Below are 12616 nucleotides of genomic sequence, written 5' to 3'. Positions count from 1 at the left end.
AAATAACTTCACAGATCTTCATTGTAAATGGTTTAAACACTGTTTCCCATGCTTGGTCGTTAAGACACTAACAGCTTACAGATGGTGGGCAATTAAGGTCACAGTTATGAAAACTTAGGACACTAAAGAGGCCTTTCTACTGACTCTGAAAAATACCAAAAGTGCCTTAGGCATGCTGCAAGGACGCATGAGGACTGGAGATGTGGTCAGGGCAATAAATTGCAATGTCTGTACTATGAGATGCCTAAGACACTGCGCTACAGGGAAACAGGATGGACAGCTGATCATCCTCGCAGTGGTAGACCAAGTGTAACAACACCTGCACAGGATCGGCACATCCAAACATCACACCTGCAGAACAGGTACAGGATGGCAATAACAACTGCCAGAGTTACACCAGGAACTTACAATCCCTCCATCAGTGCTCAGACTGTCCGCAATAGGCTGAGAGAGGTTGGACTCAGGGCTTGTAGGCCTGTTGTAAGGCAGGTCCTCACCCGACATCACCGGCAACAACGTCGCCTATGGGCACAAACCCACCGTCGCTGGATCAGACAGGACTGACAAAAAGTACTCTTCACTGACGAGTCGTGGTTTTGTGGTCGGATTTGCATGTATCGTTGAAGGAATGAGCGTTACACCGAGGCCTGTACTCTTGAGCGGAATCAATTTGGAAGTGGTGGGTCTGGGGCAGTGTGTCACAGCATCATCGGACTGAGCTTGTTGTCATTGCAGGCAATCTCAATGCTGTGCGTTACAGGGAAGACATCCTCCTCACTCATTTGGTACACTTCCTGCAGGCTCATCCTGACATGACCCTCCAGCATGACAATGCCACCAGCCATACTGCTTGTTCTGTGCGTGATTCCCTGCAAGACAGGAATGTCAGTGTTCTGCCATGGCCAGCGAAGAGCCCGGATCTCAATCTCATTGAGCACGTCTGGGACCTGTTGGATCGGAGGGTGAGGGCTAGGGCCATTCCCCCCAGAAATGTCCGGGAAGTTGCAGGTGCCTTGGTGGAATAGTGGGGTAACATCTGACAGCAAGAACTGGCAAATCTGGTGCAGTCCATGAGGAGGAGATGCACTGCAGTACTTAATGCAGCTGGTGGCCACACCAGATACTGACTGTTACTTTTGATTTTGACCCCCCCTTTGTTCAGGGACCCATTATTCCATTTCTGTTAGTCACATGTGTCACACCCTGACCTTAGAGAGCCTTTTTATGTCTCTATTTGGTTTGGTCAGGGTGTGATTTGGGTGGGCATTCTATGTTCTGATTTCTATGTTTTTTGTGTTTATATGTTTTGGTTCTCAATCAGGGACAGCTGTCTATCGTTGTCTCTGATTGGGAATCATACTTAGGTAGCCCATTTTCCCTCCTTTCAGTGTGGGAAGTTGTCTTTGTAAGCGTCACTGTCGTTTTTGTTATTTCTTGTTTTGTTGGCGACATTTTAACAAATAAAAGAAACCACGCTGCACCTTGGTCTCATTCCGACGACGGCCGTGACAACATGTCTGTGGAACTTGTTCAGTTTATGTCTCAGTTGTTGAATCTTGTTATGTTCATACAAATATTTACACATGTTAAGTTTGCTGAAAATAAACGCAGTTGACAGTGAGAGTGTGTTTCTTTTTTTGATGTGTTTATAAATACTGTAGTCAAATAAAACTATAGTATATACTATATAAATGAATGTTGTGTTTTGCAGATTGTAGTATACTGTAGTATTTACTGTAGGGTTTTGTGGACTGTTGTATACTGTGGTGTATTTGTGGACAGTAGTATACTGTAGTATTTACTGTAGGGTTTTTGTGCTGTAGTATACTGTGGTGTATTTGTGGACAGTAGTATAGTATAGTATTTACTGTAGAGTTTTTGCAGACATTGATGTAGTGTTTACTATATTGTTTTATTATCTTTGACATAGAGGTGGAGGATTTCTCCTTCAGGAAACATACTGGAGAAATACTTAAATAGCACATTTTCCAAAACCTGTTGGTAGGTCTGGGGTCTGAGCAGATAGTTCAGCACTTCTGCATTTTATCTATAATCTGTAGGGAACAATATATTCTATACTTGGCTTTTAGGCTTCTCACTTATGGGTAGACAAATTGTGATATGGGAAGGGGAATGACAGGGCATATGCACATTAAATACTTTAGTATTTACTATAGTTAAAAAGGTGTTTTTGCAGACTGTAGTGGTTTTGCAGACATTATTGTAGTATTAACTACAGTGTTTTCTTTTGGGGGGGGGTATACTGCTGTAGTATTTACTGTAGTATTCTACAGTATGCTACAACATTCAAATCAAATCAAATGTATGTATATAGCCCTTCGTACATCAGCTGAAATCTCAAAGTGCTGTACAGAAACCCAGCCTAAAACCCCAAACTGCAAGCAATGCAGGTGTAGAAGCACGGTGGCTAGGAAAAACTCCCTAGAAAGGCCAAAACCTAGGAAGAAACCTAGAGAGGAACCAGACTATGTGGGGTTTCCTCTTCTGTCCTCTTCTGGCTGTGCTGGGTGGAGATTATAACAGAACATGGCCAAGATGTTCAAATTTTCATAAATGACCAGCATGGTCGAATAATAATAAGGCAGAACAGTTGAAACTGGAGCAGCAGCTGGTCAGGTGGACTGGGGACAGCAAGGAGTCATCATGTCAGGTAGTCCTGGGGCATGGTCCTAGGGCTCAGGTCCTCCGAGAGAGAGAAAGACTACATTCTATAGTAAGTACCAGTGGTGGAAAAAGTACCCAATTGTCATACTTGAGCAAAGGCAAAAGTCACCCAGTAAAATACTAGAGTAAAAGTCTAAAATTATTTGGTTTTAAATATACTTAAGTCTCAAAAGTAAAAGTATAAATCATTTAAAATGACTTATATTAAGCAAACCAGACAGCACCATTTTCTTGTTTTTTTTATTTACAGATAGCCAGAGGCTCACTCCAACACTTAATTTACAAACTAAGAATTTGTGTTTAGTGAGTCCGTCAGATCAGAAGCATGTAGGGATTATTAGGGATGTTCTCTTGATAAGTGCGTAAATTGGAAAATGTTCATGTCCTGCTAAGCATTTAAAATGTAACGAGTACTTTTGGGGTTAAGAGAAAATTTATGGAGGAATTCTAAAAAATATATATATTTGACCTTTATTTAACTAGGCAAGTCAGTTAAGAACAAATTCTTATTTTCAATGACGGCCTAGGAACAGTGGGTTAACTGCCTGTTCAGGGGCAGAACAACAGATTTGTTACTAGTCCAACGCTCTAACCACTAGGCTACCCTGCCGCCCCAGGAAATGGTACATTCTTTTCTTCAAGAATGTAGTGAAGTAAAATGAAAACTTAAAAAAATATAAATAGTAAAGTAAAGTACATATACCCCAAAAAACGCAGTTCGTACTGCAGTATTCTATTGTAAACTGTAGTATTTTCTCATGTGGGTTTTCTTCAACAGAGTATGTTATGGCTGGTTACGGTCCATCGAGATGTTAAACACTCCTAATCTCTTTGTAATCTGCTGCTTGCCAGTGTGTACGTGCACGCAAGGTGTTTCATATTTGTCTGTTGATTAACGTTTCGTCAGTGTTTCCATGCCAACGACCCTATACCCTCTGTCCTCTTCAACAACAAGTTGACTTGTGACGACAGTGGGTTGTGACTTGTGTTTATGATTCCAAAGGAGAACATGGAGGTTTTAAAAAGGCATTTCTAATACCAGCTAGAAGGGAGAGAGCACGCACACACACACACACACACACACGCACACACACACACACACACACGCATGTACACACACACACACACACACACACGCACACACACGCACACGCACACACACGCGCATGTACACGCACACACACGCGCATGTACACACACACACACACACACACACACACACACACACACACACACGCACGCACGCACGCACGCACGCGCACGCACACACACACACACACACACACGTGCGCACGTGCGCACGCACACGCACACGCACACGCACACACACACACACACACACACACACACACACACACACACACACACACACACACACACACACACACACACACACACACACACACACACACACACAGAGCCCTCTGGATCTCAGTGGATCACAGCCAATAGGCAGCAGCTGTGTTATGGAGACCTGTGCTGTAACCAGGCGTGTCCCACTAGGCAGAGACCAGGCAGGGCAGTGCCACCACGTGATGCCTGCCTAATGCCCAGTCATTGCCCACCAGGGACCATGTTGTGCCAGCGTTAGTTGGTCTGACTGGAGCCTGTGGGCCGGATGCGGTGCCACTGCAGTGCTGTGACTATCAGCATGTGTGAAGCCTTTCACTCACGTGGGGAATCATCCGATTCTGGTGTTTTTCCGCTCAGGGAAGTCTCACAGGATGACAATACGGCTGGAATGGGAGCCATTAAGCTGCCTGTCATTCAGAGGTCTCTGGTTCTCTTTAAACTGAGAGAGAAAGGGAGAGAAAGTGTATGTGTGTGTGTTTGTGTGTGTGGAGTTCAATACTTTTCTCCATACTATCATGGTTTTTGCTATTGACTCCATGTCTACTATAATGTATGAGTGAAAGGACACATCTCTCCCAGACCTCTGGTATTGACAAGAGTGAAATGAACCTGATCTAAAGACTAACCCTACAGGAGGGTAAAGGAGAGACTCACTCCACCACATATTGGGTTCTGGCCCATTTGCTGTCTGTGCATGTTGCGATCACAATCTCCTGATTGGTAACATAAACCCACATTTATAAAACACACTCGCTGTCCCTCTTACATCCTGTGTCACACAGCAAAGCAATCTGACAGAAACGTAAAGTGAAAACGAAGGTTCCTAATTAGCAGACTGATTCAGGTGAAACAGCTGTTCAGAGCAGCAGGCAGCAGCCTGTTGTGAGGAACCCAAAGCCCCCAAAGCAAATGTGTCTCCAATCACTGCATGCTCCCCGAGTACAATATGAAAAGTGTTTTGCATGACTCCTAGTAGAGTTGCCATGGTGACCAATTCCACACAGCAGAACCGAAAAATAGCAGTAAAAGCATGATACCCAGAGCGCCAACTTGCTTGCCTGTGTGTATGTCCTCTCATATTATAGTTGTAGTCATGTGAAACATTTGTTTTGACGGGTTTGTGCAGTGCCCCCGGCAGGCAGGTGGATGAACCCAATGGCCCACCCTCTGTCTGTCTGTCTTCCCTCTGTCTGTCTGTCTTCCCTCTGTCTGTCTGTGCCTTGGCACATTCCTCCTCTCTCCACTCTGCTGCTCCAGAGGCAGCCTGGCCTGTCATGCAGGTGAAAGAGGACCCAAACGCGACTTAACAGAAACAGAGTTTATTAATGTTCAAAACGGAATAACTGAAATCCTCTAGATTTGTAGAGGGGAAAACAACTGGAGAAGCGGCCACAGACTGCAGGTCGCTTCGGGTAGGCGCAGGCCGTAGTCGACTGAGACACCTGCTCACACGCAGCGTCTGATGAAGGCACAAAACACGACAGGACAGGGTGATACACAATCACGGCAAAAAACACGACAGGACAGGGCGAAACGCAATCACAGCATGGTGAATACAATACAAGGAACCGACGGAACAGGAACGGATCACAAAGGAATAAATAGGGACTCTAATCAGGGGAAAGGATCGGGAACAGGTGTGGGAAGACTAAATGATGATTAGGGAATAGGAACAGCTGGGAGCAGGAACGGAACGACAGAGAGAAGAGAGAGCGAGAGAGTGAGAGAGGGAGGGGGAGAGAGAGGGATAGAACCAAACAAGACCAGCAGAGGGAAACGAATAGCATGGGGAGCACAGGGACAAGACATGACAATAAATGACAAACATGACAGTACCCCCACTCACCGAGCGCCTCCTGGCGCACTCGAGGAGGAATCCTGGCGGCAACGGAGGAAATCATCGATGAGCGAACGGTCCAGCACGTCCCGAGACGGAACCCAACTCCTCTCCTCAGGACCGTAACCCTCCCAATCCACTAGGTATTGGTGACCCCGTCCCCGAGAACGCATGTCCATAATTTTATGTACCTTGTAAATAGGTGCGCTCTCGACAAGGACGGGAGGGGGAGGGAAGACGAACGGGGTGCGAAGAAAGGGCTTAACACAGGAGACATGGAAGACAGGATGGACGCGACGAAGATGTCGCGGAAGAAGCAGTCGCACAGCGACAGGATTGACGACCTGGGAGACACGGAACGGACCAATGAACCGCGGAGTCAACTTACGAGAAGCTGTCGTAAGAGGAAGGTTGCGAGTGGAAAGCCACACTCTCTGGCCGCAACAATACCTTGGACTCTTAATCCTGCGTTTATTGGCGGCTCTCACCGTCTGTGCCCTGTAACGGCAAAGTGCAGACCTCACCCTCCTCCAGGTGCGCTCACAACGTTGGACAAACGCTTGAGTGGAGGGAACGCTGGACTCGGCAAGCTGGGATGAGAACAGAGGAGGCTGGTAACCCAGACTACTCTGAAACGGAGATAACCCGGTATGTGAGCGTATTCTGCCCAGGGGAGCTGTTCTGCCCAAGACGCAGGGTTTCTGAAAGAAAGGCTGCGTAGTATGCGACCAATCGTCTGATTGGCCCTCTCTGCTTGACCGTTAGACTGGGGATGAAACCCGGAAGAGAGACTGACGGACGCACCAATCAAACGACAGAACTCCCTCCAAAACTGTGACGTGAATTGCGGACCTCTGTCTGAAACGGCGTCTAACGGGAGGCCATGAATTCTGAATACATTCTCAATAATGATTTGTGCCGTCTCCTTAGCGGAAGGAAGTTTAGCGAGGGGAATGAAATGTGCCGCCTTAGAGAACCTATCGACAACCGTCAGAATCACAGTCTTCCCCGCAGACAAAGGCAGACCGGTAATGAAGTCTAAGGCAATGTGAGACCATGGTCGAGAAGGAATGGGGAGCGGTCTGAGACGACCGGCAGGAGGAGAGTTACCCGACTTAGTCTGCGCGCAGTCCGAACAGGCAGCCACGAAACGGCGCGTGTCACGCTCCTGAGTCGGCCACCAAAAGCGCTGGCGAATAGACGCAAGAGTGCCTCGAACACCGGGATGACCCGCTAACTTGGCAGAGTGAGCCCACTGAAGAACAGCCAGACGAGTGGAAACAGGAACGAAAAGGAGGTTACTAGGACAAGCGCGCGGCGACGCAGTGTGCGTGAGTGCTTGCTTAACCTGTCTTTCAATTCCCCAGACTGTTAACCCGACAACACGCCCATAAGGAAGAATCCCCTCGGGATCAGTAGAAGCCACAGAAGAACTAAACAGACGGGATAAGGCATCAGGCTTGGTGTTCTTGCTACCCGGACGGTAAGAAATCACAAACTCGAAACGAGCGAAAAACAACGCCCAACGAGCACGGGCATTAAGTCGTTTGGCAGAACGGATGTACTCAAGGTTCTTATGGTTTGTCCAAACGACAAAAGGAACATGTCGCCCCCTCCAACCACTGTCGCCATTCGCCTAGGGCTAAGCGGATGGCGAGCAGTTCACGGTTACCCACATCATAGTTGCGCTCAGATGGCGACAGGCGATGAGAAAAATAAGCGCAAGGATGAACCTTATCGTCAGACTGGAAGCGCTGGGATAGAATGGCTCCCACGCCTACCTCTGAAGCGGAGGGTCAACCTCGACAATGAATTGTCTAGTGACGTCAGGAGTAACGAGGATAGGAGCGGACGTAAAACGTTCTTTTAGAAGATCAAAAGCTCCCTGGGCGGAACCGGACCACTTAAAACACGTCTTGACAGAAGTAAGAGCTGTGAGAGGGGCAGCAACTTGACCGAAATTGAATGAAACGCCGATAGAAATTAGCGAAACCTAAAAAGCGCTGCAACTCGACAAGTGACCTTGGAACGGGCCAATCACTGACAGCTTGGACCTTAGCGGAATCCATCTGAATGCCTTCACGGAAATAACGGAACCGAGAAAAGTAACGGAGGAGACATGAAAAGAGCACTTTCAGCCTTTACGTAGAGACAATTCTCTAAAGGCGCTGTAGAACACGTCGAACGTGCTGAACATGAATCTCGAGTGACGGAGAAAAAATCAGGATATCGTCAAGATAGACAAAAACAAAAATGTTCAGCATGTCTCTCAGAACATCATTAACTAATGCCTGAAAAACAGCTGGCGCATTGGCGAGACCGAACGGCAGAACCCGGTACTCAAAATGCCCTAACGGAGTATTAAACGCCGTTTTCCACTGTCCCCCTCTCTGATGCGCACGAGATGGTAAGCGTTACGAAGGTCCAACTTAGTAAAGCACCTGGCTCCCTGCAGAATCTCGAAGGCTGATGACATAAGGGGAAGCGGATAACGATTCTTAACCGTTATGTCATTCAGCCCTCGATAATCCACGCAGGGGCGCAGAGTACCGTCCTTCTTCTTAACAAAAAGAACCCCGCCCCGGCCGGAGAGGAAGAAGGCACTATGGTACCGGCGTCAAGAGACACAGACAAATAATCCTCGAGAGCCTTACGTTCGGGAAGAGTATAGTCTACCTCGAGGAGGAGTGGTCCCCGGAAGGAGATCAATACTACAATCATACGACCGGTGAGGAGGAAGGGAGTTGGCTCGGGACCGACTGAAGACCGTGCGCAGATCATGATATTCCTCCGGCACTCCTGTCAAATCGCCAGGTTCCTCCTGAGAAGTAGGGACAGAAGAAACGGGAGGGATGGCAGACATTAAACACTTCACATGACAAGAAACGTTCCAGGATAGGATAGAATTACTAGACCAATTAATAGAAGGATTATGACATACTAGCCAGGGATGACCCAAAACAACAGGTGTAAACGGTGAACGGAAAATCAAAAAGAAATAGTCTCACTGTGGTTACCAGATACTGTGAGGGTTAAAGGTAGTGTCTCAAATCTGATACTGGGAAGATGACTACCATCTAAGGCGAACATGGGCGTAGGCTTATCTAACTCTCTGAAAGGAATGTCATGTTTCCGAACCCATGCTTCGTCCATGAAACAACCCTCAGCCCCAGAGTCTATCAAGGCACTACATGTAGCGCCCGAACCGGTCCATGTAGGTGGACCGACAAAGTAGTACAGGACTTTGATGGAGAGACTTGAGTAGTTGCGCTCACCTGTAGCCCTCCGCTTACAGATGAGTCTGGCTTTTACTGGACATGAATTAACGAAATGTCCAGCAACTCCACAATAGAGGCACAGGCGGTTGGTGATCCTCCGTTCCCTCTCCTTATTCGAGATGCGAATCCCTCCCAGCTGCATGGGCTCAGTCTCAAAGCCAGAGGGGGAGATGGTTGCGATGCGGAGCAGGGAAACACCGTTGATGCGAGCTCTCTTCCACGAGCCCGGTGACGAAGATCTACCCGTCGTTCTATGCGGATGGCGAGAGCAATCAAAGAGTCCACATCTGAAGGAACCTCCCGGGAGAGAATCTCATCCTTAACCACAGCGTGGAGTCCCTCCAGAAAACGAGCGAGCAGCGCCGGCTCGTTCCACTCACTAGAGGCAGCAAGAGTGCGAAACTCAATGGAATAATCCGTTATGGACCGTTCACCTTGGCATAAGGAAGCCAGGGCCCTAGAAGCCTCCCCACCAAAAACTGAACGGTCAAAAACCCGAATCATCTCCTCTTTAAAGTTCTGAAATCGTTAGAGCAAACAGCCCTTGCCTCCCAGATAGCTGTGCCCCATTCTCGAGCCCGGCCAGTAAGGAGTGAAATGACGTAAGCAACCCGAGCTCTCTCTCTAGAGTATGTGTTGGGTTGGAGAGAGAACACAATCTCACACTGCGTGAGAAAGGAGCGGCACTCAGTGGGCTGCCCGGAGTAGCAAGGTGGGTTATTAACCCTAGGTTCTGGAGGCTCGGCAGGCCAGGAAGTAACAGGTGGCACGAGACGTAGACTCTGGAACTGTCCAGAGAGGTCGGAAACCTGAGCAGCCAGGTTTTCCACGGCCTGGCGAGCAGCGGACAATTCCTGCTCGTGTCTGCCGAGCATGGCTCCTTGGATCTCGACGGCAGTGTAACGAGCGTCTGAAGTCGCTGGGTCCATTCCTTGGTCGGTTCCTTCTGTCATGCAGGTGAAAGAGGACCCAAACGCGACTTAACAGAAACAGAGTTTATTAATGTTCAAAACGGAATAACTGAAATCCTCTAGATTTGTAGAGGGGAAAACAACTGGAGAAGCGGCCACAGACTGCAGGTCGCTTCGGGTAGGCGCAGGCCGTAGTCGACTGAGACACCTGCTCACACGCAGCGTCTGATGAAGGCACAAAACACGACAGGACAGGGTGATACACAATCACGGCAAAAAACACGACAGGACAGGGCGAAACGCAATCACAGCATGGTGAATACAATACAAGGAACCGACGGAACAGGAACGGATCACAAAGGAATAAATAGGGACTCTAATCAGGGGAAAGGATCGGGAACAGGTGTGGGAAGACTAAATGATGATTAGGGGAATAGGAACAGCTGGGAGCAGGAACGGAACGACAGAGAGAAGAGAGAGCGAGAGAGTGAGAGAGGGAGGGGGAGAGAGAGGGATAGAACCAAACAAGACCAGCAGAGGGAAACGAATAGCATGGGGAGCACAGGGACAAGACATGACAATAAATGACAAACATGACATGGCCAGGTCCATCTCATTGTTTGACTTTTCCTTATCTACTCTCCCTCCACCCGCCTCAGCCCTCAGCCTCAGTCCTCAGCCTCAGTCCTCAGCCTCAGTCCTCTGCCTCAGCCCTCAGCCCTCAGCCCTCAGCCCTCAGCCCTCAGCCCTAGTCCTCAGTCCTCAGCCTCAGTCCCCAGTCCTCAGCCTCAGCCCTCAGTCCTCAGTCCTCAGCCTCAGTCCTCAGCCTCAGTCCTCAGCCTCAGTCCTCAGCCTCAGCCCTCAGCCCTCAGCCCTAGTCCTCAGTCCTCAGTCCTCAGTCTCAGCCCTCAGTCCTCAGCCTCAGTCCTCAGCCTCAGTCCTCAGCCTCAGTCCTCAGCCTCAGCCCTCAGCCCTCAGCCCTAGTCTTACTTTTACTTCAATACATTCATAAAGAAGATAATGTACTTTTTACTCCGTACATTTTATTTGACACCTAAAAGTACTTGTTACATGTTGAATGCTTAGCAGAACAGGAAAATGGCCCAATTCACACACTTATCAAGAGAACACCCCTGGTCATCCCTACTGCATCTGACCTGGAGGACTCACTAAACACACATGCTTGGTTTGTAAATGATGTGTGAGTGTTGGAGTGTGCACCTTGCTCTCCCTAACAAAATACAAGTAAAACATGTGCTGTCTGGTTTGCCTAATATAAGGAATGTAAAATGATTTATACTTTTGCTTTTGATACGTAAGTGTATCCTAGCAATTTAATTTACTTTTGATGCTTAAGTATATTTAAAACCAAATACTTTCAGTGTGTGTTGTGTGTGCCTGTCAGTGTGTATGCAACTCCTCCCCTGGCTTCTCTTCGTCCATTCTTGGTCTGCCTCCAACCACCACTACAGATCTTCATTTGATCTTCATTTGATCACCCCTGTTGCAGGACAACTTTCCTGCAATGCAGGAAATGTCAAACTTGTAGTGTGTTTGAGGTTTCAGACATGATTTTCCCAAAAAATGTATCAACCCCTACAAAAAAATGTATCAACCCCTACAAAAAAAGTATCAACCCCTACAAAAAAGTATCAACCCCTACAAAAAAGTATCAACCCCTACAAAAAAGTATCAACCCCTACAAAAAAGTATCAACCCCTACAAAAAAGTATCAACCCCTACAAAAAAGTATCAACCCCTACAAAAAAGTATCAACCCCTACAAAAAAATGTATCAACCCCTACAAAAAAAGTATCAACCCCTACAAAAAAGTATCAACCCCTACAAAAAAGTATCAACCCCTACAAAAAAGTATCACCCCTACAAAAAGTATCAACCCCTACAAAAAGTATCAACCCCTACAAAAAAAGTATCAACCCCTACAAAAAAGTATCAACCCCTACAAAAAAAGTATCAACCCCTACAAAAAAGTATCAACCCCTACAAAAAAGTATCAACCCCTACAAAAAAAGTATCAACCCCTACAAAAAAGTATCAACCCCTACAAAAAAGTATCAACCCCTACAAAAAAGTATCAACCCCTACAAAAAAGTATCAACCCCTACAAAAAACTATCAACCCCTACAAAAAAGTATCAACCCCTACAAAAAAGTATCAACCCCTACAAAAATGTATCAACCCCTACAAAAAAATGTATCAACCCCTACAAAAAAAGTATCAACCCCTACAAAAAAGTATCAACCCCTACAAAAAAGTATCAACCCCTACAAAAAAAGTATCACCCCCTACAAAAAAGTATCAACCCCTACAAAAAAGTATCAACCCCTACAAAAAAAGTATCAACCCCTACAAAAAATGTATCAACCCCTACAAAAAAAGTATCAACCCCTACAAAAAAAATTATCAACCCCTACAAAAAAAGTATCAACCCTTACAAAAAAAGTTATATTAATTGTAATCCACATAATAATTTACATTTCCTGTTGCTGGAGGATTATTTTCCTGTTGTAGCAAACTGGCTCAAATGAAGA

General features: G+C 46.9%; 1 protein-coding gene across 1 annotated transcript in view; it reads left to right on the top strand.

Annotated features, from left to right (window-relative positions):
* The window catches only part of LOC124037643 (potassium voltage-gated channel subfamily KQT member 1-like), a 345000-nt gene that overhangs the window by 220844 nt on the left and 111540 nt on the right, over positions 1 to 12616 (top strand). The gene's annotated exons all lie outside the window — the stretch shown is intronic.

The sequence above is a fragment of the Oncorhynchus gorbuscha genome, linkage group LG06 (assembly GCF_021184085.1).
Source record: "Oncorhynchus gorbuscha isolate QuinsamMale2020 ecotype Even-year linkage group LG06, OgorEven_v1.0, whole genome shotgun sequence".
Lineage (NCBI taxonomy): Eukaryota > Metazoa > Chordata > Actinopteri > Salmoniformes > Salmonidae > Oncorhynchus > Oncorhynchus gorbuscha.
This window is presented reverse-complemented; position numbering and strand designations above follow the sequence as displayed.